The sequence below is a fragment of the Mauremys reevesii genome, linkage group 8 (genome assembly GCF_016161935.1).
Source record: "Mauremys reevesii isolate NIE-2019 linkage group 8, ASM1616193v1, whole genome shotgun sequence".
In the NCBI taxonomy this organism is placed as follows: domain Eukaryota; kingdom Metazoa; phylum Chordata; order Testudines; family Geoemydidae; genus Mauremys; species Mauremys reevesii.
The window spans coordinates 35,003,309-35,030,653 of NC_052630.1; the positions used below are offsets into that span (position 1 = coordinate 35,003,309).

General features: G+C 51.0%; 1 long non-coding RNA gene across 1 annotated transcript in view; it reads right to left on the minus strand.

Moving 5' to 3' along the window:
• Positions 1-5,567: 5,567 nt before the first annotated feature.
• The window catches only part of LOC120370457, a 72,440-nt gene continuing 50,662 nt past the window's right edge, over positions 5,568-27,345 (minus strand). Inside the window, exons 2-4 of the long non-coding RNA XR_005583744.1 lie at positions 18,558-18,692; positions 8,257-8,401; positions 5,568-5,783 (exon numbers count right to left, since the gene is read on the minus strand). This is a non-coding gene — a long non-coding RNA (uncharacterized LOC120370457). The remainder of the gene's footprint in view (positions 5,784-8,256; positions 8,402-18,557; positions 18,693-27,345) is intronic.

Below are 27,345 nucleotides of genomic sequence, written 5' to 3' on the forward strand. Positions count from 1 at the left end.
TCGCTGGCCACCAGCCACTTCCTGCTGCATACTCCCCTCCCCTATAATGATCTCTCAATCCCTGAGCCCTATGTAAATAGGTTATCCCCATAATGAACCCTTCTGATGCTCATTTCTATGTGGGGTATTTCCCCCCCACTCCCCAAAATAATTAAAAAACAACCCCCCGTCCCCTCTTCCCATCCAAAAGAAAGAGCTTTAAACTCCTTTTGTATGTGGGCAGTACAAAGAATTAGAACTCAGTGAGAACAGAGCCTCCCCCTCTTCTCCCTGTTCACAGCAGAACAAGCGAGAAGACTGCGAACTTGCACCAGTGCAATGGGCAGATCCTTTGCAAAGCTGGCTGGAAGCCAGGCACGGCTGTTTCTGCTTGGTGAGCAGAACCGCTCGCACTGTTCTCATTGAGTCACGTATGATTTATAACATCACACTCTGGTCAGAGACTCTTAATTCAACCTAGGCACAAAACTGGCCCTTGGTTTCAGCTGGCAATAAGCTCAAACTCCTCTTCCAATTCCCTTGCTTTTGGGAACTGAAATCAGAGCCACAAAGTGACTTTAATGTTGATTTTTGATGTAATTTCTCTGGGAGGGTTACGATGCCCCCCCTTTCATATCTTCCAGTACATTATATATCCTGGGACTGGACCCATCAAACATAATATTCTGTGGGCCAGATCTTGATCTCAGTTACACCAAAGTAAAACTCAGAGTGACTCATCTGAAGGCCAGTGGAGCTCACCCAGATTCATACTGACCTGAAATCACAGCCCAGCCCTGTGTATTTAGGGCTGCAGTTAACATTAAATTGATAACAGGTGACAGTCCCCTCAGAGCTAGCATGACTTCCCTAGTACAGACTGTACCGTGGGTGAGGAACATCTGGGGACATAGTGAAAAGAAATTCAATTTGAAAGAGCAACAAGTTCTATTGAGGGAGTTTACATTTGTAATTTACTAGAGTTAGGGTGACCAGATAGCAACTGTGAAAAAACGGGATGGGGGTGGGGCCTGATGTCTGCGAGCCATGCTGCCCAGATACTACTATATTACCATAGTGCCCAGAAGGGCCAGGACCCAGCTGTGCTAGGCAATTTACAAACACAGAACAAAAGGACAGGCCCTTCCCCCCCAAAATGTTCGATCTCAGAATAAGCCACAAGCCAACAGGTGGCTACAGGCAGACTGACAGGGAGCATAAGGAAACCATGAGACAATACTGAGTGGGCAGCTGCACTTAACCTGAGTTGCTCACACACTTGCAGTGGTTACGCATCACGCAACTGGTCACCATGTTACATGAAAATCTGGCTCTGACAGTGTCATAATTAGATTTAACAGTCACTGCCACATTTCCTAGAGCTGTTGTCCCAGGCTGGCTGCAGACTCAGGCAGACAGAACTGTGTTGGCTAGACGCCCATCACCTTTGGAAGATTTTCCTTGTAGCCATAAGGACTTGAGACAGCCCTGTTTTTTCACTGAAAACTTGCAGTGTGCTGCCCCTGAATCCCAGATTAATACCAAGTGCAGAGCTCAGGGTTTGAAGGCCTCTGGTCTAATGGTCTGAGCCAGTGCAGAACTAGGAGCCTCAATCTCCTGTGTTCAAAGCCGGACTCCGACAATGACTCTCCGGGTGACCTTGGGCAAGTCACGTTCCTGTTCTCTGCCTCATTTTCCCCCAAAATGGGGCTCTGTTTACCTGCTCCACAGGGCTGCAGGGATGGATGGGGGTGAAGCCTTGGAAGGCGGTACGTGCTGAGGAAGGTTACACTTTTGCAGGTCTTTAGCAGTGGCCACAGTCTCGTCTTCCTTTCCCCTCCCCCACCCCGCACCCCCACCATTGTATTGCTGTCAACAGGGCCAGCTGCAGGCGGGCTGATGTCACCCACTCTGATCTGCGGCCGACAGCCCTTGGGCAGCAGCCGCTGCTGTGGTAGGGGGTACGGGACTGCCAGAGCCGGAGGGAGTGGGCTAGGGAGTGATGCAGCAGCCCGGGGTCTTGGGGAGGAGGCGGTTCTGGGCTGGCACGGGAGACGTGGGTGGGCAGTGATGTGGGGCGCAGCGGAGGGAGGTGGCAGGACCCACAGTTGCAGAGGATGCCCACAGAGGTAGGTAATAATGCGGCTGTGAGCGGCCCGTCCCCCTGCCGGGAGCAATACTGTAAAAATAATTTTTGGGCACCACTTTTTGGCACCCCCAAATCTTGGCGCCCTAGGCGGCTGCCTAGTTGTTACACCGGCCTTGCCTGCAACCACATATCCTAGCTCTGCTCAGGCTTTGCCATGCTGCCCAGAGCCTTTGGCAGTAGCCTCCCACTGTTTCCAGCTGCCACTATAGAGAGGGGCATTTAATTGCTCCCTCCATCTAGCCTGAAGGAAGGGTGCTTAGCACACCCATTGACTTAGCCAGATCTGTGAGTGATCCACAGATCAAAGACATGCTCCATGGTAGCCATTAACCCCTCCCAGCATAAAGATATTAACCACATGGAAATCCTGTTAGCTCATGGCACTGGGGGCACCAAGTATTGGAGCTGATTCTGAGTTTCATGGCCTTTGAGGGACATGTACCTGTCCCAGCCCTAACTGGGCAGGCAGAAGGGTGGTTGCATGGTCAAGGCATGGGACTGGTGTTCAGGAGGGCTGTCTATTTCAGAGCACTGCATGGCCTCTGGCCTATTGCCTAGGATGGACTTCTCAAAAGCACTCAGCACTGGCTTTGCTCTGCTCCCAGTGAAGTCACTGGTAAAACTCCTAGAGTACAATGGGGAAATTCTGCACTTAGTGCTAGATCCACCAGGGAAATTTAGGTGCCTAGCTATCCCTTAAGACTCTTATATTCACATTAGATCCAAGTTTCTGCTGGTGAGCATGCAGATTCATAAGCCAGGCACTCCCTATCTCACCTGCAGGGGCCAACCCAGTAGGTGTGCTCAGAGCCCCCAGGAGGAGGTGAAGGTGCCTTGGGAATGTTGCTGAAGTCCCCTGGTGAACCCAGCCCTGTCCTCCTCCACATGCAGTTTTGTTTTTGTCTGAAATTCTTGGGCAAATTCACAACTAGTTTAAGGATTGACCCTATAGCATGCTGACCACCAGCCACCGCCACTTCCCCTTCATCAGGGCCCCTTTAAAAACTCACTCCTTTTCCAGTTGTCTTCTCAGCCCCACCTTTAATTCACCCTTCACCAGGCTGGCAGCAGGATTTGTTTAAAAAAAACCCAAACAAACTCAAAAATCCCCAAACCAACACAAAATCTTTCCTCTGGCCCAGCTCCTGGGCCCCACTAGCAGCCTCAGCTACTTCTCTCAACTACACCCTCCCTGTGGCTTCCTGCTGCCTTTTATGTTGGAAGCCCCCAATTCCTGCCAGGTGGTCTCCTCTCGTAACCAGGGCTGGCATAGACTCAGGCTCTCCAGCTCATGGCCGAGTCACCCTGTTGCAGACTTTAAACTGTATTTTTCAGTGAACAAACTAGTTGTTCTGAGAAATATCCCCCAGCTTTAGTGCCGGGTGCATTTCAAAAGCAGGGCACATACCAAGGCACTTAAAGATGGACTCAGGCAGGGGCTTAACTTTAGGGCCTCATTAAAAAAAAATTTGATCGTAGTACCCACTTTGTCCTCTTATGAATGAACTTTAAAAAGACAGACCAGGCCGCTTGGTTGGTGCAGAACTGCTAAAAACTAGGGCTGTCAAGCGATTAAAAAAATTAATCACAATTAATCGCACGATAAAAAAAATAATTGTGTTTAATTGTGTGATTAATCGCACTGTTAAACAATAATAGAATAGCATTTATTTAAATATTTTTGGATTTTTTCTACATTTTCAAATATATTGATTTTAATTACAACTCAGAATACAAAGTGTACAGTGCTCACTTTATATTTATTTTTTATTACAAGTACTTGCACTGTAAAAAAAACAAAAGAAATAGTATTTTTCAATTCACCTAATACAACTACTGTAATAAAATCTCTTTATCATGAAAGTTGAACTTACAAATGTAGAATTAAACTACATTCAAAACTGCATTCAAAAATAAAACAATGTAAAATTTTAGAGCCTGCAAGTCCACTCAGTCCTACTTCTTGTTCAGCCAATCGCTCAGACAAACAAGTTTGTTTACATTTTCAGGAAATAATGCTGCCTGCTTCTTTTTTACAGTGTCACCTGAAAGTGAGAACAGGCGTTCACATACCACTGTTGTAGCTGGCATTGCAAGATATTTACGTGCCAGATGCACTAAAGATTCATATGTCTCCACCTTTGACCACCATTCCAGAGGACAAGCATCCATGCTGATAATGGGTTCTACTAGATAACAATCCAAAGCAGCGTGGACCGATGCATGTACCTTTTCATTATCTGAGTCAGATGCCACCAGCAGATTTTTTTTTTTTGGTGGTTTGGGTTCTATCATTTCCGCATCAGAGTGTTGCTCTTTTAAGACTTCTGAAAGCATGCTCTGCACCCCATCCCTCTCAGATTTTGGAAGGCACTTCAGATTCTTAAACCTTGGGTTGAGTGCTGTAGCTATCTTCAGAAATCTCACATTGGTATCTTCTTTGCATTTTGTCAAATCTGCAGTGAAAGTGTTCTTAAACTGAACAACATGTGCTGGGTCATCATCCAAGACTGCTATAACATGAAATATACGGCAGAATGCAGGTAAAACAGAGCAGGGAACATACAATCCTCCCCCAAGGAGTTCAGTCACAAATTTAATTAATTCATTATTTTTTTACTGGGCATCATCAGCAGGGAAGCATGTCCTCTGGAATGATGGCCAAAGCATGAAGGGGCATATGAATGTTTAGCATATCTGGCATGTAAATACCTTGAAATGCCAGCTACAAAACTGCCATGCAAATGCCTGTTCTCACTTTCTGGTGACATTGTAAATAAGAAGATGGGAGCATTATCTCCTGTAAATGTAAACAAACTTGTTTGTCTTAGCGATTGACTGAACAAGAAATAGGACTGAGTAGACTTGTAGGCTCTGAAGTTTTATATTGTTTTGTTTTTGAGTACAGTTATGTAACAAAAAAAAATCAAAGTTTGTAAGTTGCACTTTCACGACAAAGATTTCACTACAGTACTTGTATGAGGTGAATTGAAAAATACTATTTCTTTTATTTATCATTTTTACAGTGCAAATAATATACACTTTGATTTCAGTTACAACAAAGAATACAATGTATATGAAAATGTAGAAACATATCCAAAATATTTAATAAATTTCAATTGGCAATCTACTCTTTAACAGTGCAATTAAAACTGCAATTAATTGTGATTTTAAAAAAAATTAATTGCATGAGTTAACTGTGATTAATCGACAGTCTACTATAAACATGACCTTAGAGCTACCTGCAGGATTATTAATCATGTCTATCACAGTGGTGCCCTAAATGCCCTGTCAGGATTGGGGACCCATTGTGTTGGCATTACAAACCCACAGAGACACGTGCCTGCACTAGAGAGTTTATTTCTTGCCTATTTAACTGCTACTCAAGCCAGCTACACAGAACTGCTTGCCAGTGGCTCAGCTTCATCATGGAGGTGGGACACTATTAGAAATCACAGTGGTTCGGGTGGTCCCTCTTTGTGAAATATCGTCGGTTGCCCAGCTGGAAGTCAGAAGTCCTGGCAGATGGCAGCATGTGAGCAGCCCTGCCCTGTCTGCTGGCGGGAGCATTTCACCCCCGAACACACATACGCTTGTCCTGAGCTGGGAGGCGGCGAGAAAGAGGGAGTCCAAGAAGAACAGGAGACTTTGGAGCCTGTTTAAGAAGGAACCCAAAATACACTTTTTTTCCTAGAATGGACATGGCCACCACTCCCCACCCCTGGCTGACAGCTTCAGCAGAGAGGCCCAGAATTGAAGAAGGTCATGGAGACCAAACTCCAGTCTACCCCTCTGCATTGCTCCCCCCAGCGCTGGGGTGAGGCACAGAAGCGGGAAGCAGCGAGTAGAAGGCTGGGTGGACCGTTGCCATGCAGTACCTGGTTGCTAGGAACAACCAGAAGACATTGCTCCCCGGGTCTGTCAGGCTGGTGCAGTATTTTTCACAAGCGGCAAATGTGCTAAACCTGAAGAGCACATGTAAAGGGGCGGGGGACGGGAGGCACCCTTCACTGCTCTCAGAGGAGGTTTAAAAGCAGCCCTACACATTTTCAATGGCATCACAGTTGTTGCTTTTTGGGGCGGGAGTGGGTAGTTATTTCTCACATTAGACATTTCAGGGATAGTAGGCCCTGCCTCCCCCTCCTGAATGGACAGACCTTAGGGATAACACTACCTAGCTTTTATACAGCACTTCTCATCAGTGGCTTTCAAAGTGCTTTAGAAAGCAGGTAAGTATCATTATCCCCATGGGGAAACTGAGGCCAGAAAGAGGCAGTGACTAGTCACCCGGCAGACTAGTACCAAAGTCAGGAATAGAACTCAGGTCTTTGGCCAAAGTGCTACACACTAGCCTCCAGCTGGAAGGTGGGATCTGATACTGATCATGCAATGGCTGTAAAAACCATCAGCAACAAAGGAGGAGCTGCGAGTGTGACTGTTCACCTTTAAGAAGCACAGCAGTCTTTGCACTTCACTGTCCCTTTACTTTTTAAGCTGCTGCAGTGCCGCATCTTGGATGTGTTATTACCATTCCCTTGTCCTGGATAGTGGCTGCCACTCAGCTGTGATGCTCATGCCGCAGAGGTGAGATCAGCCAATTCCAGGCTCAACAGCTTGCTTCTTGTGCTATGGCAGTGCAGCCGTGTTTGGCCGCAGAAGCGCTACACAGACTGCACAGCTGTGTTTATTGCCTCTGTTGACCACTGCAAATCAACTGCAGAAAGCTGGCATGGTCCTGAGCACAGTGTCATTCATTTTAACTCAGTTCTAACATGTTGAGACTATCAGCTGTATAAATATACTCCCCAGAATCTGGGTATGGATCGCATCATTCCTATGACACCTAACTACCTCATTCACAACTCCTTCTCCCATCCCCAGCCTTTTCTGACTCTATATGGACACAGCTTTTGTTCCACTGAAGTCAGTGTAAATGTTACCACTCATCGAATGGGAGTATGATTTGACCCTCTATATGCCGACGACCTACCTTTTCAAAAGGGATTTAGGGGGCCCGGCTTGAGACACCTTCAAACGCCTGCTGTTTCAGGAACTGCTGGCCACCCAGCCTCTGGAAATCAGGTCTCTGAAGCTGGCCACCCAAACCTGAGCCCTCCCAAATCACTAGTCACTTTGGAAATGGCACTCCCTTTTGCTGCACCACTTTCACGTGCAACGGAAAACCGAGGTCTTAACAGCTTACATCCCTGGACAAACCTGCAGCTCATCTTCTAAGCAAAAGGGAGTGAACCCCAATATCCTGGCCAAACTCCGTTGCAGAGCATTAGTTTCTGTCTGTCTAACACCTGCCTGCCTTAGCAAATAGATCCTCCCTTTTCTCTCCTGATCGGTTGTAAAACATTGCTGTGCACTCTTAAATAGCTGCTGCATTCCACTGCAGAGCTGGCTGCATTTCACTGACAAAATAGTGTCTTCATACCTAGAGCCAAACCCAGCTCCCAATGATGTGTCAGATTGGCTGGATGGAGGCTTGGAAGGATTAGATTTCTGTCAGTTAATGCCAGTAAACGTCGATTTCACTGTACACATACACAAAGTGATGAAAAAATGCTTCCATTGATCGTCACAGACCTTCACAGCAGGGCAAAGGAAGAACAAATTGGAGTTTGTACATATGTAAAACTTTGACTTTTTGAATATCAGGGTCTACCATCATTAAATACTTCTCTGACCCCCCACAACTGTGAAATTTGAAATTGATTAAAAATAAAAAAGTGCTAAAAATAAACATATATATTAAACATCAAAATTATAAACCAATAAAAATCAAGTTCGGCCAAGCTTGGTTGTATGTATCAGCAGGAAGAAGCCGGCTCCTTTATGGTTTTTAAGCACTTTGAGATACAGTACAGTGTCCTAACATGCTGGCTAGTGTCTGCTGGATGGACTCAGAACTGCTCCACTGGGTGCAATAGGGCACATGCTGGATGCAGCTAAGGAAGGGTCTCCTTTAGGTCAGATAGGGCCCTGTTCTTTGGGTGCAGGACCAGGTGGACTCTGTCCCTCTTGCTGCAGTGAAGTTCTGTGTGGTTGCTGCAACCGTTGTGTGTTTCTAGGTGGCTATCAGTTTGTTACAACAGAAATGTAAGTTATTGTTTTGAACATACCAACATACGCTACTTTAATCTAATGCTGAGGACTCGGCTGCCGCTGATCTCGACTCCCTGCCATACACGGGTGTCTGTAAGCTGCGGAGGCTGCAGAGAGCTGTGATTTTCGCTCCTGGAGTCCATTTTCAATCACCGTTTCTAACTGACACAGAGAAGGAAAAGTGACAATTCTCGCTCATCCTCTCCATTCTGGGGTCTGGCACAGCTCGGTGCTACACTCACACAATGAACCAGTCCTGTTACAACCCTGGGAATCTGAGGGGAAAGCTCTGTCTCCTACCAGGTTTGGTTTATTGCTCAGCCACATGTGCATGCATGCCAGGGACATCTCGGCTCCTTCTTGTGCTTCTGCATTTGCCTCATGCAGCTGCTGTCTCCTGACTTTCTTTGTCAATAGGTCACATCCTTCCTGCTCCCCCCCGCCACTCTGGTTTTCAATTGATACTCTCTGCACGTCCTCGGGAGTTTCCCAAGTTGGCCTGCTAAACACAGCAAGGCCCAAATCCTGGAAGGTGAGCCCAGCCGGAGTTCACTGGCTGCCCATGGGGCTGTGCCTCTGAGATCAGGAGGGTGGAGGTGGTACCCCTGCAGCAGGCAACAGAGCCACTGCACAGCAGCTACGTTCCTCTGCTGAACCGAGGCTCTATTGACCATGCATCTTCCCTTTCCTGCCCAAAGCTGGGGCATGAAGAGCCCACACTGAGCATGGCTCTGGTAGGCTTTCACCATGTGCTAGCCACAACCCCCACCCCCCCAACACCTCTTTGTATTGCCAAACCATTCTGGGTTCCACTGCCCGTTTGGGCTCCCACAGCCACAGGGGTCTGATTAGTATTAAATGGGGAGCTCTTTGAGGCAAGGACCAACCATTTGTACAGCATCTTGCACAATTGGCTTGTGGTCCATGGCTGGCCCGCATAGGCCCTACCACAGTGCAAAGAACAGGACTGGGGTTTGCCCATCCGGCATTAAGGCAGGCGGTATGATCTAGTGGGCAGCCCACTGAGTTGGGAGTCAGACGTTTGGTTTTTATTCCCAGCTCTGCTACTGACTTGTTATGCAGCCCTGAGCCAGTCACTTGGCTTCTGGTTCCCCTCCCTCCCTTTGTCTCTCTTGTCTATGTAGCCCATAAGCACTTTAGGGCAGGGCCTGCCTCTTATGCTGCTAGTAGAAGCAGGCCCTGATTTCGGTGCTACTCTAATATAAATAATAGGAATCATCCAAAGCCTAATGAAGTCAATGGGCTTTGAGTCAGGCCCTGCTGGGTTGGATATTCACCTTCTAGCACTGGGAGCAGGAGACTGGGCTGGATGGACTGGTAGGATCTGTCCCCCTTCAAGCTTTGGGTTAACCCATTTAAGCCTTGGGTTCCTAAAGAAATATCTTCTTCATTTGCAATACTAGAGGGGTAAAGGCCAGTGCTTGTGGTTTTACAGCTATAAGGAGACAAATGGGGGCACAGAGCAGGACAATTCAGACAGTGACTGAACGGCAGTGATGTCCCAGAGAAAGTGCTTTTTATTTAAAGACCCACAAAAAGGAATACAGCCGACAAGGCCAGTGTGCGATCTTTGAAAAATGATGGAAGGGAATGGCTTGAGAGCAGCCCAGCCATGGTGGCATTAGCCTGGAAACTGAAAGATCTCCTCAGATTTATTTACCATACATAAGAATCATAGAATCATAGAATCTCAGGGTTGGAAGGGACCTCAGGAGGTCATCTAGTCCAACCCTCTGCTCAAAGCAGGACCAAACCCAACTAAATCATCCCAGCCAGGGCTTTGTCAAGCTGGGCCTTAAAAACCTCTAAGGAAGGAGATTCCACCACTTCCCTAGGTAACCCATTCCAGTGTTTCACCACCCTCCTAGTGAAAAAGTTTTTCCTAATGTCCAACCTAAACCTCCCCCTCTGCAACTTGAGACCATTACTCCTTGTTCTGTCATCTTCTACCACTGAGAACAGTCTAGATCCATCCTCTTTGGAACCTCCTTTCAGGTAGTTGAAAGCAGCTATCAAATCCCCCCTCATTCTTCTCTTCTGCAGACTAAACAATCCCAGTTCCCTCAGCCTCTCCTCATAAGTCATGTGCTCCAGCCCCCTAATCATTTTTGTTGCCCTCCGCTGGACTCTCTCCAGTTTATCCACATCCTTCTTGACTCCCAGTAATGAACCTTCTAAGGGGGTTCATTACTGGGAGTCAGGACTCCCAGCTGCTTTCCCTGGCTTGGCCCCTGATTTGTTGAGCGCAGTGCCCTGTAGTCAGTCACTCAGAGTATTTATACCATGGTTCCTTAGGGTCAGGCTCCTCAAACAGGTTCAGGTCTGCAAAGTGCTGAGCACCCCCAGCCTTGGGGGACTGAAGCTCTCAGCATCTGGCAGGACTGGGTCCTTCGTGGGGTTAAGTATGCACAACTCCCACTGAGATCAACAGGAGCATTCTTGCTTAGGTGACTGGAGGCAGGAGCGGATCCTGTGTGCCTCAATTTCCCCTTCTGGCCAGTGAGTACAATGATGCCCCTCAGGGTGCTGCAAAGCACTGCCAGAGCCTCAGATGAAGGGTGCTGGAGAAATGCATGGGATACATCCTGCATCTGCATGCACTAGCTTTGGGGACCATATTGCATATGTATCACTGTGGGGCACAGATTGTACCCAGCTCAGGGTTATCACAGCTCCTCCAGCAACCAAAAACAATGTGTGTGGGGGAGGTGATTACAATGAGACATCCTTCAGGAGGCTCACATAAACTGGCTCAAATTGAATTTTCCAGAGACCCACAGATAAAGAAAGGGCTTTGGCATAAAAAGGCAGGGTTTAAACTGACTTGGGGCCTTCTTTCTGATCCAGCAAGGAGACAGGACCTTCAGGCCAAGAGGTGGAAAGACTTTGGCATACAATGGCACCATAAGCCTGCTGGCTGACTTCTGGGAGGGCTAGTGGGGTTTAAATCTGTTTATTGTTCTTAGTATGTTTTCTCTGTAATGCTTTTACCATATGAATAGATGTGCTTGCTCGGGAAAAGTGGGATGGTAACTTGCAACTGCTGACAACACACTGGTCATAGCCCTCGGAGGGAAAGCAACACACAGGCGTTGGCATGCAGGCAGACTGGCTTGCTGGGGATAGCACAGTGTAAGGCAGGGAGCTGTGCAGCCTTTCAAACTGCCTGAGCAGAAGGGAGTTAGACGAGGGTCCCTGCCCAGAGATAGATGATGGCTCCTGGAGTGGGCCATGGAGAGGGGATACTAGTGCAGTTACCTTGAAACTGTGACAATACAAAAGACCTTCCTTTCCCAGTTGAAAAACGAGTGTCCCAGCTACCATGGAATCAGCATCAATGGGATGCCTGGTGAGCTCAGAAAGAGGGGTTTGCCTGTGCTCATGACCTTCCAATGGGAAGCTGACCTGCAAGGTCCTGACCTTTGCTTCCATTCGGCAGGAGGATGACAATATTAATTACACAAGAATCATTTTATATCAGAGTTTTGGCCGCACAACTGTAACTCTTTGGAATCAGGTTTCTCAGGCTCGTTGCTGGGCACAATGCTGGATTTCTGTCAGCATGTTCCGACAACACCTAAGTGGGCCATTTCCAGGGAACTCGTTCATGGCATGATTTGGGAAAGCGAAGCCAAAAGATGCATGAACACAGTTCTTTAAAAATTCAAACCAAGATTCACAGACGTGCCTTTGCAGCATTCACTCAGCTCTAGGGTCTGTCTACACTGCAAGCAGAGGTGTGACAGCAGCATGAGTAGACATACCTGGGGCAGCTGGTGAACTTTGGGGCAAGGGACACGTAGCCAGAAAACAAAAAGCCTGGTCCCCTGGATAACCGACCTGGGCCCTGCAGTCTGCACTAGTTGCAGTGGTCCCCTGGATAACCGACTGGTCCCTACAGTCTGTGCTGGACTGAAAGGGTGTCAACTGCAGAGCACTAACTGCCCCATGTAGACCCTGCTGGCACTCTCTAAAAGGTGCACAGAGGGAATTAACATAGTCCTGTTTGACATGGGACTACACCAGCACAAAGGAAGGACCTTTTAGAGCGTGCCAGCAGCATCTACATGGGGCAATTAGAGCATAATACTGGACTGCTCTACAGTCACCGCAGCCGGTGGCTTGGGCTGTGAATCCAGTGCCCAAAACCGCCCTGACAATTGCTGTGGCTTCGCCTCCACTCACACCTTGACTGCACAATCTGCACATGTGCCACAAGGTGTCACTGTGCCTCAGTGGGTCACAGCTGAGAATATCAGATTCAGGACAAACTGCTGAGAAATGGGGCAGACCCACCCCAAACTGGTGGTTATTCTTCCATAAGATATACCAAGCCAGGAACAAAAATAAATGTCTGTCTCGCCACACTGGTTAACAAGAAGTCAGAAATGCAGTCTCCTTAGGTATCCCAGCCCTTGTTTCACCAGCCAGACACTAGACTTGATGATGAGTGGTTATTTGATCAAACAAAGGGTTCTTGTAATCCCAAGAGATCAGGCACACAGCCAGGCCAATATATAACTCAGATTTTACCCAATAATCACACTGTCACCAATCTTTTCGTATCTAATATCTAAAGGTTTATATATAAGAGAAAAGAACGATGAGAGAGTTAAAATGGTCAAAGGTATCAAATATATATACTCATTGCAGAGTTCTTGTATCAGGTTTGAAGCAGTGATGGAATAAACTGCTGGCTTGTAAAGTCTCTGGGAACTTCCAAAAGATTGGAAGGTCCTCACTCCATTGGTTGGAATGCTCCTTTTAGTGTAAGTCCATACAGAGGCACCGACTTTCTTCTTTCTGGGTGGGTGCTCCACCCCACCTCAGCCCCACCCCCACGCTGCCCCTTCCCCAATGTCCCGCCCTTGCGCCACCTCTTCCTGCCTCTGCTCTGCCCCCTCCCGTCCAGCACCTCCCACCTGCCACCAAACAGCTGATCGGTGGGTGGCTGGTGGGTGCTGAGCACACACTATTTTTTTTCTGTGGGTGCTCCAGCCCTGGAGCACCTATGGAGTCCATGGCCCAGAGATCAGAGCAGGAAAGAAGCAAAATGGAGATGCTTCCAGGGCCTTTTATAGGTTCACCTATGTGGACGGAATGCTTAGTCTTAGTTTGTGGAAAATTACAGGCACAAGATGGAGTCCAGGGTCACACGAGCAAGTCACATGCCTTGCATGCTTTGATTAGTTATAGGAGCAGCCATTACCCATATATTGGCTACAATTGTCCACAGGAAGACCCACTGGGTGGGGTCAGTCTTATTCTATGGTCTATTGTGCAAGCTAAGTTTCCTTTAATGGGCCAACTTGAATGGTCCATTCACAATGCACTGGCCTGACTGGATGTAAATTACCTTGTGGGTGTTACCCCAGGTGCAAACACATTTGAAATACTGATACATAGACAATATTCATAACTCTAGATACAAAGATGATACATACATACAAATAGGATAATCATATTTGATATATTGTAAGTTTTCCATTGATAACTTACATGATATTCTTTATCAGAGGGGGTGTAGTCTGATTGTAAAACAGAAGAACAGCATGGCACATAGCACCTTATAGACTAACAAGCATTTTGCAGTGTGTGGTGAATGTGAACTTCTTTCAAGGAGAAAGAATTGTTATATAATAGTGCCACAGGATTCTTTGTTGCTTTTACATGATATTCTTTGCATAAGATTTGTTGCAATCATATAACATATTTTAATCATGGGACATCACAGAAGGGCAGTGGAGGACAATGCCTTGCTGCTAAATATGAATCACCAACCCAGCAAAGTTGTAGCAGGCTGCTCTAGATTTGGTGTGTTTGCCATTCGTATATAGGGATGCACACACGTCTATATTTGGGCTTGTGTTCGGCAGTGCCCCAATGCCCACTATACCACGGGACATACCCTAGCTAACATCAGTAACAATAGCTGTGAAACCTGGCAGCATGGGCTGTACAAGCCCACCTGGGACCCTGGGTACGTACCTGAGTGGCCAGCCCATGCTGCTGCGGCTTCACTGCTATCGTCGGAGCTAGCTAGCTCACGGCTAGCTCAGGAGTATCCACATGCATGGCAATCACAGCGTGGCTTTCGGCGCAGGCACACCCCTCCTTGGAAAAGGGTGGAAGGGATGACCTCCCTACCCCTAAAGCCCTTGTAGACTCTCCAGCCAGAAGTGACCATCATGATCATCTGACCCGTACATCATAGGCCACAGAACCTCACCCACCCCCTTCTGGAACAGGTACATCACCTCCCTGACTAGCTTTGTCAGTCACTGATAAGTTGCCAGTTTAGGGCCAGATCCAAAGTCCGCTGAAGTCAATGGAAGGACCACCAAGGACTCTGGGCCAGGCCCTTCGATGCCTGTAACTCTGCTGAAGTCTTTGGTACAGTAGCATCCCTGCAGCCCCTGGGGAGGGGTGTGTGTGTGAGTGGTCACCAGGAAAGACCTCAGCTGGTCACCAGGAAAGACGAAGAAGAGGCAGGGGCCCATAAGGCAGAGGCAGGGCTGGGGAACTGTGATGGCAGCAGACTTAGTAGCAGCACCTCCCTCCCCTTCCCCACCCCAATGCCTGCTCTGACAAGGCAGCAGCTGTCATCATTAGAGGAGCGGTGCCTGCACCAGGGGCCCTAGCTGGGGCTGGGGCTGAGACCCTCAGAGGGATCCAGCTTTGCTCCAACATGCCCAGTTGTTGCAGGCTCCTTTGGCTGCGCAGACAGTGACTCATCAGCGTCTCTGGAGGGGAACCCTCGGAGCAGCCAGGGCCGGCTGGGCGTCTGCAAGCAGCAGGGGTGACACAGCATGTTGATGCTGAGGGCAGCTTGCAGTAAGAAGAACTCATTTCTGCCAGAGTATCAGAAAGTCCAACCAAGGACTCCACCACCTTCCCTTGGAGCCAGCAGCCACGGCTAGGCATGCCCAGGGGAAGGCGGGGGTTGCTATCTTGTACTCATTTGGGTGGGCAGATGGTTGCAAGAAGCATCTGAAGTGACAGCTCAATTAGCAGCAACAAAATAAGAAATAAAAGCAAAATGAATTTTCTGTAAAGCTTATATTCCGGAGGCTGGAAGAGGGGATACCTCACTCTCACCTGCAGCAGATGGCATCTGACAGCCTAAAGGATCCCAAAGCTCCTTGCAGGCCATAGCCCTGGTCTGCCAGGCTCTTCCTGAAGCCTACTGCGTCAGTGGGGATGTGCATGGACGTGGGGCCTGCCTGCCTGGAGCTCCTTCCCAGGGTTGGGACCTGTACACAAGAATCACTTTGCATACCAGTGAAATGCAGACACCTCTGGGTTGGAAGACAGCAGCTGTTTCATAGCACAGAGTAACATTTTACAGCAGTTTCCAAGCAACGTGGGTACTGAAGGGAGTGAAGGCAGAATGGAGTTATCCAAATTGGTATTTGGCCAGGACTAACCCTCCTGCCAGTCAGATTGTTTGGAATCTGAGATCTATGGGTTTACATCTCAGCCAGAAGATGACACCTCCCACAGTATGCTGTCCCCCATCACCAGGCTGGGCTTTTAGTGCTGACTCACTTAGTGAAGCAGCTTGACTTTTTCCTGGACATCTGCCCTCTAGAGGGGATATGATCCTGCCCTGCGGAGAGCTTTTCCCCATCAGGGTGATGGCAGTGGTGCATCTCAAGGAGGACCAGAGTCTTTTTGCTGGAAGCCAAAGGGTTCATGGTAGCCGAGGGCTCTCCAGGGATAACCTGGCCTAAGGAGAGGACAGACCCTTTGCCCTACCCCAGTCCTCTGAGGAGCAATACGCTAGGGCCATGTGGTCTCACTGCACCAGAGTGAGGAAATATTTATAGATGGCTTGTGACTCTGGCAAGGTAAGCTGGGAGTGGATCCACCAGCCCAGCACTTTCTTTTCCTACTTAGTTCCTTAGGTCATGTTTTCCATACCTCCTTCTCTCCTGCTTTCTCCTACTCTTTGCTTTCCTTTCCATTCCTTCCCAGGATGCCCTGGCTCGGGGTTCTACTCATGGGTGAAGAGACAGGCCAGAGGGGAATTCTGAGCTCCTCACTTTCCCCCTTATACTACAGTCCTTCCAAGGAGGAGAGGAGATCTGGAATTTGACCTTGTCCCGAGTCATCAACTTCCAGCTCTGAGGAAGTGCTGGTGGAACCATCCCACTCTGGGAGTGGCAGGATGAAGTGCAGCAAATGCAGGGACAGAAAGGCAGAGAGAGTGTTGGGCTTGTATTTGCTACAAATGCTTTATCGCAGGGGTAGGCAACCTATGGCACATGTGCCGAAGGCGGCATGCAGGCTGATTTTCAGTGGCACTAACACTGCCCAAGTCCTGGCCACCGGTCTGGGGGGCTCTACATTTTAATTTAATTTTAAATGAAGCTTCTTAAACATTTTTAAAACCTTATTTACTTTACATACAACAATAGTTTAGTTATATATTATAGACTTATAGAAAGAGACCTTCTAAAAACGTTAAAATATATTACTGGCACATGAAACCTTAGAGTGAACAAAATAAGACTCAGCACAGCAGTTCTGAAAGGTTGCCTACCCCTGCTTTATCATATAGTGATATCAGCAGTCTCTTGGAGTTGCCATGGCTTATGCCCACAGAAGGAATTCAGTTGGCGAAACACCACCACCTGCCCAAATGACTTTAGCTAGACCAAGAGAAGCACTCCACTGTCCGCATAGTTGCGTCTGCACCTGGGGTCTTGGCTGGCATAGCACCGCAGGGTAGGGTGTGTGGCTTTTTCACACTCCTGGCCAACACAGCTACGCCAACAAATTTTTGTAGTGTAGATGTGGCCCTCGTCCCAGTGTATGATGGGAGAGTATCTCAGTGTAAAATCTTCTGCTGCTTCCAGACAGGGTCTTGGATGGCTGCCCCTGGGCCGGGGTGAAACATCTGACTTCCTGCTTTGGTCTGAAGTGACCTGCCAAGCTGCTCGTTCATGGGAGGGTGGATTTGGGTGTTTGCCTTTCAGAGGCTATATCAGTTCTTAGAAAATGGTGCAGTACCCTGAGTCCATAACTCCTCTGCATCCTCAACAGCAGCTGAACTTCCAATGGGAACGGTGTTGCCTACATCGATGTTTCTAAACGGGTCAGAGCAGGGTCAGAGCAGGCTGGGTCATGGCTAGGGCTGCCAACCCTCCCAGTTTCACCTGGAATCTCTCAGAATCAGGCTTGATCTTCCTGAAGCCAAAACTAGGAGATCGGCTGTTAACAGTCTGGTGGTGCAGCGGGGCTAAGGCAGGCTCCCTGCCTTCCCTGGCCCCGCACTGCTTGTGGAAGCGGCCAGCACGTCCCTCCCTGCGACCCCTAGGCGAGGAGGGCAGGGGGTCTCCACGCATTGTCCCAGCCCTGAATGACAACTCCATAGTTTCCGGTCAATGGGAGCTGTGTGGGCGGTGCCTGCAGGCAGGGGCTGTGCAGGGAGCCATCTGGCCCACCTGCCTAGGGGCCACAGGGAGGGTTGGCCGCTTCCCGGAGTGGCACTGGTCCATGGCAGGCAGGGAGCCTGCCATAGCCCCACTGTACCACCGACCAGTGTACCCCCAGCCCTGAGCCCCCTCCCGGAGCCCACACCCCAACTCCCTGCCCCAGCCCTGAACCCACTGCTGCACCCAAACTCCCTCCCAGAACCCGCACCCCCTCCTGTACCCTAACCCCCTGCCCCAGGCTCAGCCCAGACCCCCCTCCCACACTCCAAACCCATTGGCCTCAGCCCAGAGCTTGCACCCCTTCCCACCCTGGTGAAAGGGAGTGAGGGTGGAGGAGAGCAAGCGACGGAGGGAGGGGGGATGGAGGGATCAGGGTGGGGCCTTGGAGAAAGAGTGGGGCAGGGGGAGGGATAAGGGTGTTTGGGTTTGTGTGATTAGACAGTTGGCAACCCTAGTCACGGCCCAGTTTCTCCACCTGTCCTGATAATGTATGGCCTAGTATGGCAAAGGCAGAGACAGCACATGGCCTCACTGCAGTGGGTGCAGGATAAACATGCCTCCCTGAAGGGCGAGGAAAGGGGCAAGAAGACGATGCTCACCCCCTTCACCGGCCACTGCTGATGACAATGTTCCACCTCTCCCGTAGCTCCTCTCTCCCGCTACGTGGTGTGGACTCTGCATCCTTTACCACTGAGATAGCAAGGTAGAGCAGCCTCCCACTCAACACTGCTCAGCCTCGAGGCCTGGCCTACTGAGGGGACATGGCTGCTGACGTGGGGGTGCTGGGGAACCCATCCTTGAAATGAGCATTTCTGTGTCAGCTTGCATCATGGTTTTGGGGGTACTGTTGATCTCACCTTTCTGGGAGCGGCCACTCCATCTCCCCAGAGGGTCCAGCTCCAGGAATGGGATATGTGAGTTCAGTGCCGCCTGGGTGTCCCACCGGTGACTCTCAGAGGGCGGTTTCATCTCTAGAACTTTTCCATATAATGCTGGAAGGTAAGAGATAGTGACAAGAGTGAGGGACCCAATACCTGGAGGCATGGGGTGCCACAGGAGGAAAGCCGAAGGAGATAGGCACAGCAGGCTGCAGCAAGCTCTGCTTCACTGAGCAGCCCCCAGGGCAGTGCCATTCGCTGTGCCAATTTCAAACTGGGCTTGTGAAGGGCACTCTGAGGGCAGCGGAGCATCCTGGCGGGGGCTCCAGGGGGAGGCAGGGCATCCCCGGCGGGGGCTCCAGGGGGCAGCACAGTGTGGAGGGAACCCCTATTGCTAGCTGTGAGTTCCACACCCCCACCCCATGCCCACGGGTGCAGGCCCCTCCTGCTGGCTCCGGGGAGGCAGGAATTCACTAGGAATTGCTCCATCACTGTGGCCAGGCACAGTCACCTCCATCAGCATCACATTGCCCCAGTCCCCCAGCATCAGCTCCTCAGGCCCTGGCCAGAGGCCTCCTGCACTTTGGGCTCCAGCCAGTCCTCCCAGTGCAGCCGCACCCAGGGCCACATGCTCAGGCTGGGCCTTGGGCCTGCCCCCTTCCCTTGAGCTCGGCTCCACCAGCAGCACTCCACTGCTGCAGCCACGCAGCCTCAGCCGCTGCTCACACAGTCCCCACCAGCCTCTTGCCTGGTGGTCTCTGTGTTATCAAGCAGCCCCTGTTAGCCCTTAGAGCAATGGAGCAATGAACAGTAGCTGGCCCAAGTCTCTTAGAGCAGAGCTGGGCTTGCTGCTCTGGCTGCCAGGGGGCTGAGAATGCGGCTCGACCCCTCTCCCAGCCCCTGAGCAGCAGAAGGTGTCAAAGCCGCATCTCTGTGGCCAGCAGGGACAGGTTCCATTCCTGCTGCGGCAGTGCGTGCAAGCCGGCTGCTGGCTAGCGGTTCCCTCCTGCTGATGGAGGACTGCGCTGACTGCTGCTGAGTGTGTGTTCTGCATGGCCTTGCAAGACCATGCCGCATTGCTGAGCGAAGGCAGCTCGGGGGCCCTGTTCCTGTCCTCACCCACCCCAGCATCACTCCACTGACCACAGTGGAGTTACTCCTGATGCAGAGCGGGGTGGGGGCTGGGGAGGGGGGAGGACAGAATCAGCCCCTCTGCATCTGGTTGTGAAATCTGAGCACAGTTGCTCAGACACCAAATGCCTCCGTCGCCCCCCTACCCCCCACAATCCTCAGTGAACTCCATAGCATTGTCATGGCTTAAGATGATGAATACTATGCAGATAACACACCCAGCTGTCCAAGCAGACAGTCAGTGGAGAAATGAAGATATGCCTGCCTAAGTAAAAGTTTGATTAATTGCATTAATTAGACCCTAAGGTATGGTTCATAAAATAAGTGTACAACCGGCGTATTGGATTGGGGAATTGACTATGTGACAGGAAACAAACAGCCATGTGAGCAGGAACCATTTTCTGTCTAGAAAAGCATGATAAATTATCAATTAATTAATGTAAAGTGACAATGCTGCTGTCCTCTAATAGGTGAGCCTGCAGCCAGGATCGCAAATGACTAGCGAGGTGCTGCTCTCCGATGGGTGCTGCTCTCTGGCTGCTGCTCTCCAATGGGCATTGCTTTCTTATGGGCACTGCAGAGAGACACTGCTCGCTGGTGGGCATCTCTCTCCAACAGGCACTGCTCTCTGACGGGCACTGCAGGGAGGCATGACTCTCTGATGGACACTGCTCTCTCATGGGCACTGGCAGGGAGGTCTGGCTCTCCACCGGGCACTGCTCTCATGGGCACTGGCAGGGAGGTCTGGCTCTCCACCGGGCACTGCTCTCTCATGGGCACTGGCAGGGAGGTCTGGCTCTCCACCGGGCACTGCTCTCTCATGGGCACTGGCAGGGAGGTCTGGCTCTCCACCGGGCACTGCTCTCTCATGGGCACTGTGACAAGACAATGCTGTCCCATGCTGACTGCAACAGCTTCCTAGTTCCCATAGATGCTATTAATTGCCCCGGTGTCGTGTGCCCACAGTCATTCCATTTAGGTTGTGTGACTACAACAACCTCTTTTCCCTACAATTTCCCATGTTCACTAGCTTTGGGCAGCTCCCCCAATGGCAGCCGTAGTGTAGCTAAGGCATCGACGGCCACTGCCAGACTTACCTCCATGCCGTGTGACCCTGCTCAGAACACGTACAGATGCCACGACGGCCATGGCTGTAGACTCTTCATCAGCCCTACTGCATTTCTCAGTGCTCTGAAATGCAATAGCCTTGCTTTTGTGCTTTCACATCTTCCCGTGTTGCCAGCAACTGTTGTCTGGAGCACCTGAGTGTTTTCTAGGGTGGCCAACTTTCTAATCACACAAAACCGAACACCCTGCCCCGCCCCTTCCCTAAGGCCCTGCCCCCCCCGCTCACTACATCCCCTCTCCCTTGGTGGCTTGCTCTCCCCCACCCTCACTCACTTTCACTGGGCTGGGGCAAGGGGTTGGGGTGAGGGCTCTAACTGTGGGTGCAGGCTCTGGGGTGGGTCCAGAAATGAGGGGTTCAGGGTGCAGGCTCTGGGCTGGGGCAGGGAGTTGGGGTGCAGGAGGAGGTGAGGGCTCCAGGCTGGGGGGTGGGGCTGAATGATTCGGAATGTGGAAAGGGCTGCAGGTTGAGGCAGGGGGCTGGGGTTGGGGTGTGGGAGGGGGGAAGGGCTCTGGGCTAGGGCTGAGGGGTTGGGGTGCAGGAGGGAGGGGATGTGGGGTGAGGCCGGGGGTGGGGGTGCAGGAGGCGGTATGGGCTCTGGGCTGGGGGTGCAGGCTCTGGGGTGGGGCTGGAGATGAGGGGCTCAGGGTGTGGGAGGGGGCTAAGGGCTGGGGCAGAGATTTGGAGTTTGGGGGTTAGGGCTCTGGGGTGGGACTGGGGATGAGGGGCTTGGGGTGCAGGAAGGGGCTCCAGGATTGGGGGGCTCAGTGCTGGGGCTGGGGCTCGGGGTTGGGACACAGGCTTACCTTGGGCAGCTCCTAGTCAGCAGCGCAGCGGGGCTAAGGCAGGCTCCCTGCCTGTCGGGTCCGGCTCCTAGGCTGGGGGGGCAGGAGGCTCCGTGCGCTGTTCTCGCCCACGGGCACTGCCCCTCCCCCAGCTCCCGTTGGCCGCAGTTCCCAGCCAATGGTGCTTGGGGCAGAGGTGGCACGCGGAGCCTCCCTGACCCTCCCGCATAGGAGCCGGACCTACTGGCCACTTCCAGGGCGCAGCGTGGTGCCAGGCCAGGTAGGTACTAGCCTGCCTTAGACCCGCAGTATCGCTGACTGGACTTTTAATGGAACAGTCGGCGGTGCTGACCGGAGCCACCAGGGTCCCTTTTCAACCAGGTGTTATGGTTGAAAACCAGACACCTGGCAAGCCTAGTGTTTTCTCCCCAGCTTTTCAGCTGGAGAGGAATGAATGAGGGTCGTTTGCCAGTTTCCATTTGCCATCAGAGTGACTCAGGATATGAACAGTCACCTGTATTTCAGTGCGGACTTATTCCTGCAGATCTGTCAAAATGCTGCCTTCCCTTTTGGGCTGGGTGACCCCTGGTAGTTGGGCTCAGGTATTTCCCGCACATACAGTTGCACTGGAGAAGGCTCTTTAGACTCTGAGCCACCTGCCACTGCTAACAAGGATATATTTACATAATGCCAACCACAGGCTGTACAGACACGCTTCCTGCCCTGAACAGCTTACACCAGAATCTGCCCATCAGCACTGGACACGCTGAATGACATTTTCATACAAGAGCATTTTCTGTGCCAGGGACAGCCGCTGGGATCCTTCCTCCCCAATCTCACTTCCTGCACAGTTCTCTAGCACTCTGCACTGTTTTCTGACCCAACCACTGACCTATTACTATTGTTCATTTGTATTAGAGTATCACTTACAGGCTTCATCGTGCTAGGCACTGCATAAACACTTAGCGAGACATTGTCTTGGCCTCCAAAATCTTCCCATCTCAATAGATAAGACGGACAACAGGTGAGAGGCACTGAAAGGGGAAGCAACCTGACCAAAGTCATGGAGCCGGTCAGTAGCAGAGCCAGGAATAAATACCAGGTCTCCTGCATACTAGAATAGTGCCCTATTCACCAGACAGCACTGTTTCTCTTGTGGGTTTCCGGACTATACAAGACATTGCCTCCCTATATCGCCCCACCTGTGACCTTAGCAGGATAGACTTTGCAGAACTGATCACTTTCTAGCTCTTGGGGTCTGTGCCAGTTCAAACTCTCATGATGAAGGGTCTCCTTCCACTCCCCATAGCCAGTTTTTGCCAGTAGCCCATTGCAGACGTTATGCAGGAACCCATTAAAACTGACCCACACCACTCCCAGCAACCAGGACTAATCCAGACCTTCTCGATCCTTTACAGAGGTGTGAAAAAGTTCAGTTGACACCCCTACTTTGATCCCCTTTGGGTCCTCTGTGGAGCACCACCATGCCCACAAGCTCAGCTAGGCTGGTATTTCCAGACTGCCCATCTCCCGTCACTGTCTGCGACACTATCCATGCTTCATTGCTGTCTGTCTCTGACATGATTTCAGCCGGTTGCTGCTCGCTGTCTGACAGATTGGTGACTAGCCTGTGTATCTGTGCAGCGACAGCCTTATCCTTTCAGACAGTGGTGCGTTGGGGAAGTGTGGCTGCCTCTTGCATTTCTCTCACCCTTTATACCAGTGGTTCTCAAACGTTTGTTCTGGTGACCCCTTTCACACAGCAAGTCTCTGAGTGTGACCTCCCTTATAAATTAAAAACACTTTCTAATATATTTAACACCATTATAAATGCTGGGGGCAAAGTGGGTTTTGGGGTGGAGACTGACAGCTTGCAACCTCCCACGTAATAACTCACAACCCCCTGAGGGGTCACGATCCCCAGTTTGAGAACTCCTGCTTTATACAGTATGGGTGTAACTGCAGGAGCCAGCTCTGTATCTGTGCTGTTGCTTTACAAACAAAAATATGAATCTGGCAGAACTTAACACACCAGTGGGTTAGGTACAGTCCCTCCCTTGCCTCTTCTGCTTAATATTTTTCTCTCTGCTTTTTTATCACTTTTGTGACTGTGAAGCCTTCTCAAATACAGCACAGATGAAAGATACAGCACAAACTGTTTCAGAGATTTTAAAATCAGAAGGGACAATTGTGATCATCTAGTCCAGTGGTCCCCAACCTTTTCCGGGTGGCGGGCGCCGGACGACAAGCCACCGAGCACCATGGCCAGCAGAAAAAGCATCCGCCAAAATGCCCCAAGAAGCAGCAACGTCAAGAGGCGTTGCTACCAAAATGCCACCAAAAATCAGCGGCATTTCGGTGGCGATGCCTCTTAGTGATGCTGATTTTCAGTGGCATTTCAGCGGTGACGCCTCTTGATGACGCCACTTTTTGGCGGCATTTCGGCAGATGCTTGTCCACTGGCCAGTACGCGGGTGCACATAGATGCCCCGGCAGGTGCCAAGGTGCCCACAGGCAGGGCCAGCTTTAGCAAGTACAGGGCCCGATTCGTGGGGCTTGTACTCACCGGGTGGCATTCCGCGTCTTTGGCGGCACTTCGGAAAGCCACGCTCCAGTCAGGAGAGGGGGCCACGGGGATTGCCACGCTCCAGTCCGGGGAGTGGGGCCGCATGCTTAGAGCTGTCTGCTCGCTCTGCGGTCGGGGGGAACGGGGGTGGCGGGGCTTGCCGCGCTCCAGCTGGAGCTCTGACCGGGGCAGCGGGGCCACGGGACTTGCAACGCTCAGGACGGTGCTCCGGCTGGGGGAGCGGGGCTGTGGGGCTCCGGCCGGGTAGCAGGGCCACAGGGATTGCCACGTTCTGGCTGGGCGCAGGGCCCTCTTAGGCACAGGGCCTGATTCGGGGGAAATCAGGGGAATCGGCCTAAAGCCAACCCTACCCATGGGCACCGCATTGGGGACCCCGATCTTGTCTGACCTCCGGTATGACATAGGCCAGAGAACTCGCCCAGTGATTCAGTAGCTTGTGGTTGAGCTAAAACAGATACTTGACAGATTTTTTTAGAAAGACGTCCCCTCTTGAACATTGCCATGTTTCTATTTCCATCATAAAATCCTGGTAGAACCTCTGTCTAGCCCTCCATCCATCTAGGATTTTATACTGCTCCCACCACAATGGTATCTTCTGGCAGTCAAGATGATTCTTCTGCTTCTTCTCTATCTTCGGATCCCTCTATGCTATAGTGACATGGCTGCAAACATGGTTTGTGTCCTCACCCAACAAGGTTAATACTTGGTCGGTACCTACAACAGCTCAGAGCTTTACTTTCGCCAGCAGCCTAGACTGGCCCATGATTGTCTCCCTGGAATCGGTGTAGCAGTGTTATTCTGCATTGTATATGGAATACTACAACTATGCCAGTATAACTGGGCCTCCTTTCTCCCAGGATTTTGCACAGTGGGACTTCCCAGAATGCATTGCACTAGGTGTTGCTGGTGTCACTCTGTGTACAGGTCCCCCCCAGAACTATCCCTACATGGGGCACTACGGGATAACATGCCAGATGTTTCTAGAATGTTAGCACATGGTGGTATTGTGAAAAAAAGGGTGTTGCTTGGACACAACTCAGACAGCTAGGTGGGTGGCTAGAGAGAGACATTCTAGTTACAGGCGGAAGTAGAAACATCACAATGTTTAATACTGGGCAGGCCCTTCTTTTACTTGCTTGCTAAAGTTTTCAGCATATTGGGAACTGCTGCACTGAGCTGCTTTCCCTTCGGGCCATATTCTATGTAATTTTCTGGGTTTCCCCCCTCCCCCATCAAGTTGGCACCACATGTAGCCATCTGCCAGGTGGAGTCGGCAACAACAAGGGCCGGATTAAATATCCAGGGGTCCCTCTTAACAGTACAACACAGAACCGGCTTGAGCCCCCACCCAGTAATCTGCTCAAATTAAATGCCATCTTAGGTACCTCTCGCAAGCACTGAGTCTGTGTATAGCAGAGAAAACTTGTAATAAAAAGGGGAAGGAACCTGGCATTAATTTGGGAAAACCCCACCACTATGATTCACACATCTGACCATGTGTTCAGAGTACATGGGGCAGTGTCCTTTGCCTCCGTTTCTCACGTTGTGGTATGAAAGTCCAACAAACTCACAGCAACAAACAAATTTCCCTTTAACAAGCTGCTTCCCTCTCCCTCCCACACCGCCCACTCGCAGCTGCTGTCCTTGGCAGGGCCAGCTGTATGACCTGCGGCACCGAAGGACCCCCCACTGCCAAAATGCCGCCGAAGACCCCCAGAGTGGGGCCTCCTTAGGCGCAGGCGTGGAGCCTGATTCCTGGGAATTGGGTGAATCGGCTTAAAGCCGGCCCAGGTCCTTGGTCAGCAGAGACCCAGAGTTCAGAGGTGCATTCACGGGCGTTTGCCTCCCACCCGGGTGGGTGGAAAAATGTCAAGCAATGCCTGTGCTGCTGCTACCGCAACTGGCCCAGAGTTGCCGCCACTCACTCTGCGTCACAGCCTGCTGCTGCCGCTGCACCGTTGTTCACTCCGCTGCTTTTGTTTGTCGTGCCACCGCTCACTCCACCAGGACGTTATCTGCTCCTTCGCCGATGGCCCTGCACCGTCACCTTCTGCTGCCACTGGCCTCTCTGCTGTGACCTCTGCGGGTTGGTCTCCCGAGGTTCCACCCAGTGCTCCGTGATTTCAGCTCTCAGTGGGGGAGCCTCACTGCTAGTGCAGGCTGGGCTGTCTCTTCCATGGAAACACTGTCCCGCAGCAGGCCCAAGGCTTCAGCACTTAGACCTGATTATCAGGGATTTCAGCTCTAGTCATCACTTAACAAAAGACTCTCAATGGAATAATCAGCTTTATCTTTAAACAGTGGAGGGGGCAAGTCACATGGTGCATTTGACTCAGGCAGACCCCACAGTACGGGGCAGAACCCCTGTCCCCAGCCTCTCTCCAGTCCACTGGGATCTGACACCCGAACTCCCTGCTCAGCGAGTGCAGTTCAGTTGACAGGCTGAATGGTCTCAGGACAGGCTGAATACAGTTCTGATGCCCTCTACTCATACAATAAAGATGTCATTACCCCTGCATTCAGCACTAAAGCGATTGTGAGCCAGCACCAGCCAGAACAGATCACTTGGGCAGCACAGCTCTGTCTGCTGGATACCTGGGCAGAGTAGGTGTGTTCATGGAAATACAGTCTGGCCCGGAAGTCTTCCCCACATCCCTCCCCATCACTAGCTGTCAGGTGGAGAGCTCATTCAGCCCTTGCTTACACACCCAGGGCCCCCAAACCCATTGCATCGTGTCAGAGACCGGATGGCTGGAGAGGGGCACTGCACCCTCAATGCCGTAGCTTAGCAATACCATTGCAGGTAGCAGCCAGGTGCTACTGGCCAGGTACTACTCGCAGGAGACGTGACTCCCTGCCTTTGCTACTTTCCCAAGTCCTGAGCGCTCTAGGGCAGGGCTTCTCAACGTTTCTTTTGAAGCCGCCTCCAAACATGCTATAAAAACTCCATGGCCCAGCTGTGCCACAACTGGTTTTCTGCATATAAAAGCCAGGGTTGGCCTTAGGGGGTAGCAAGCAGGGCAATTACCTGGGGCCCTGTGCCACAGGGGGGCCTACAAAGCTAAGCTCCTCGGGCTTCAGCCCTGCACAGTGGGACTCAGGCTTCAGCTTTCTGCCCTTGTCCCCAGTGCATCTAAT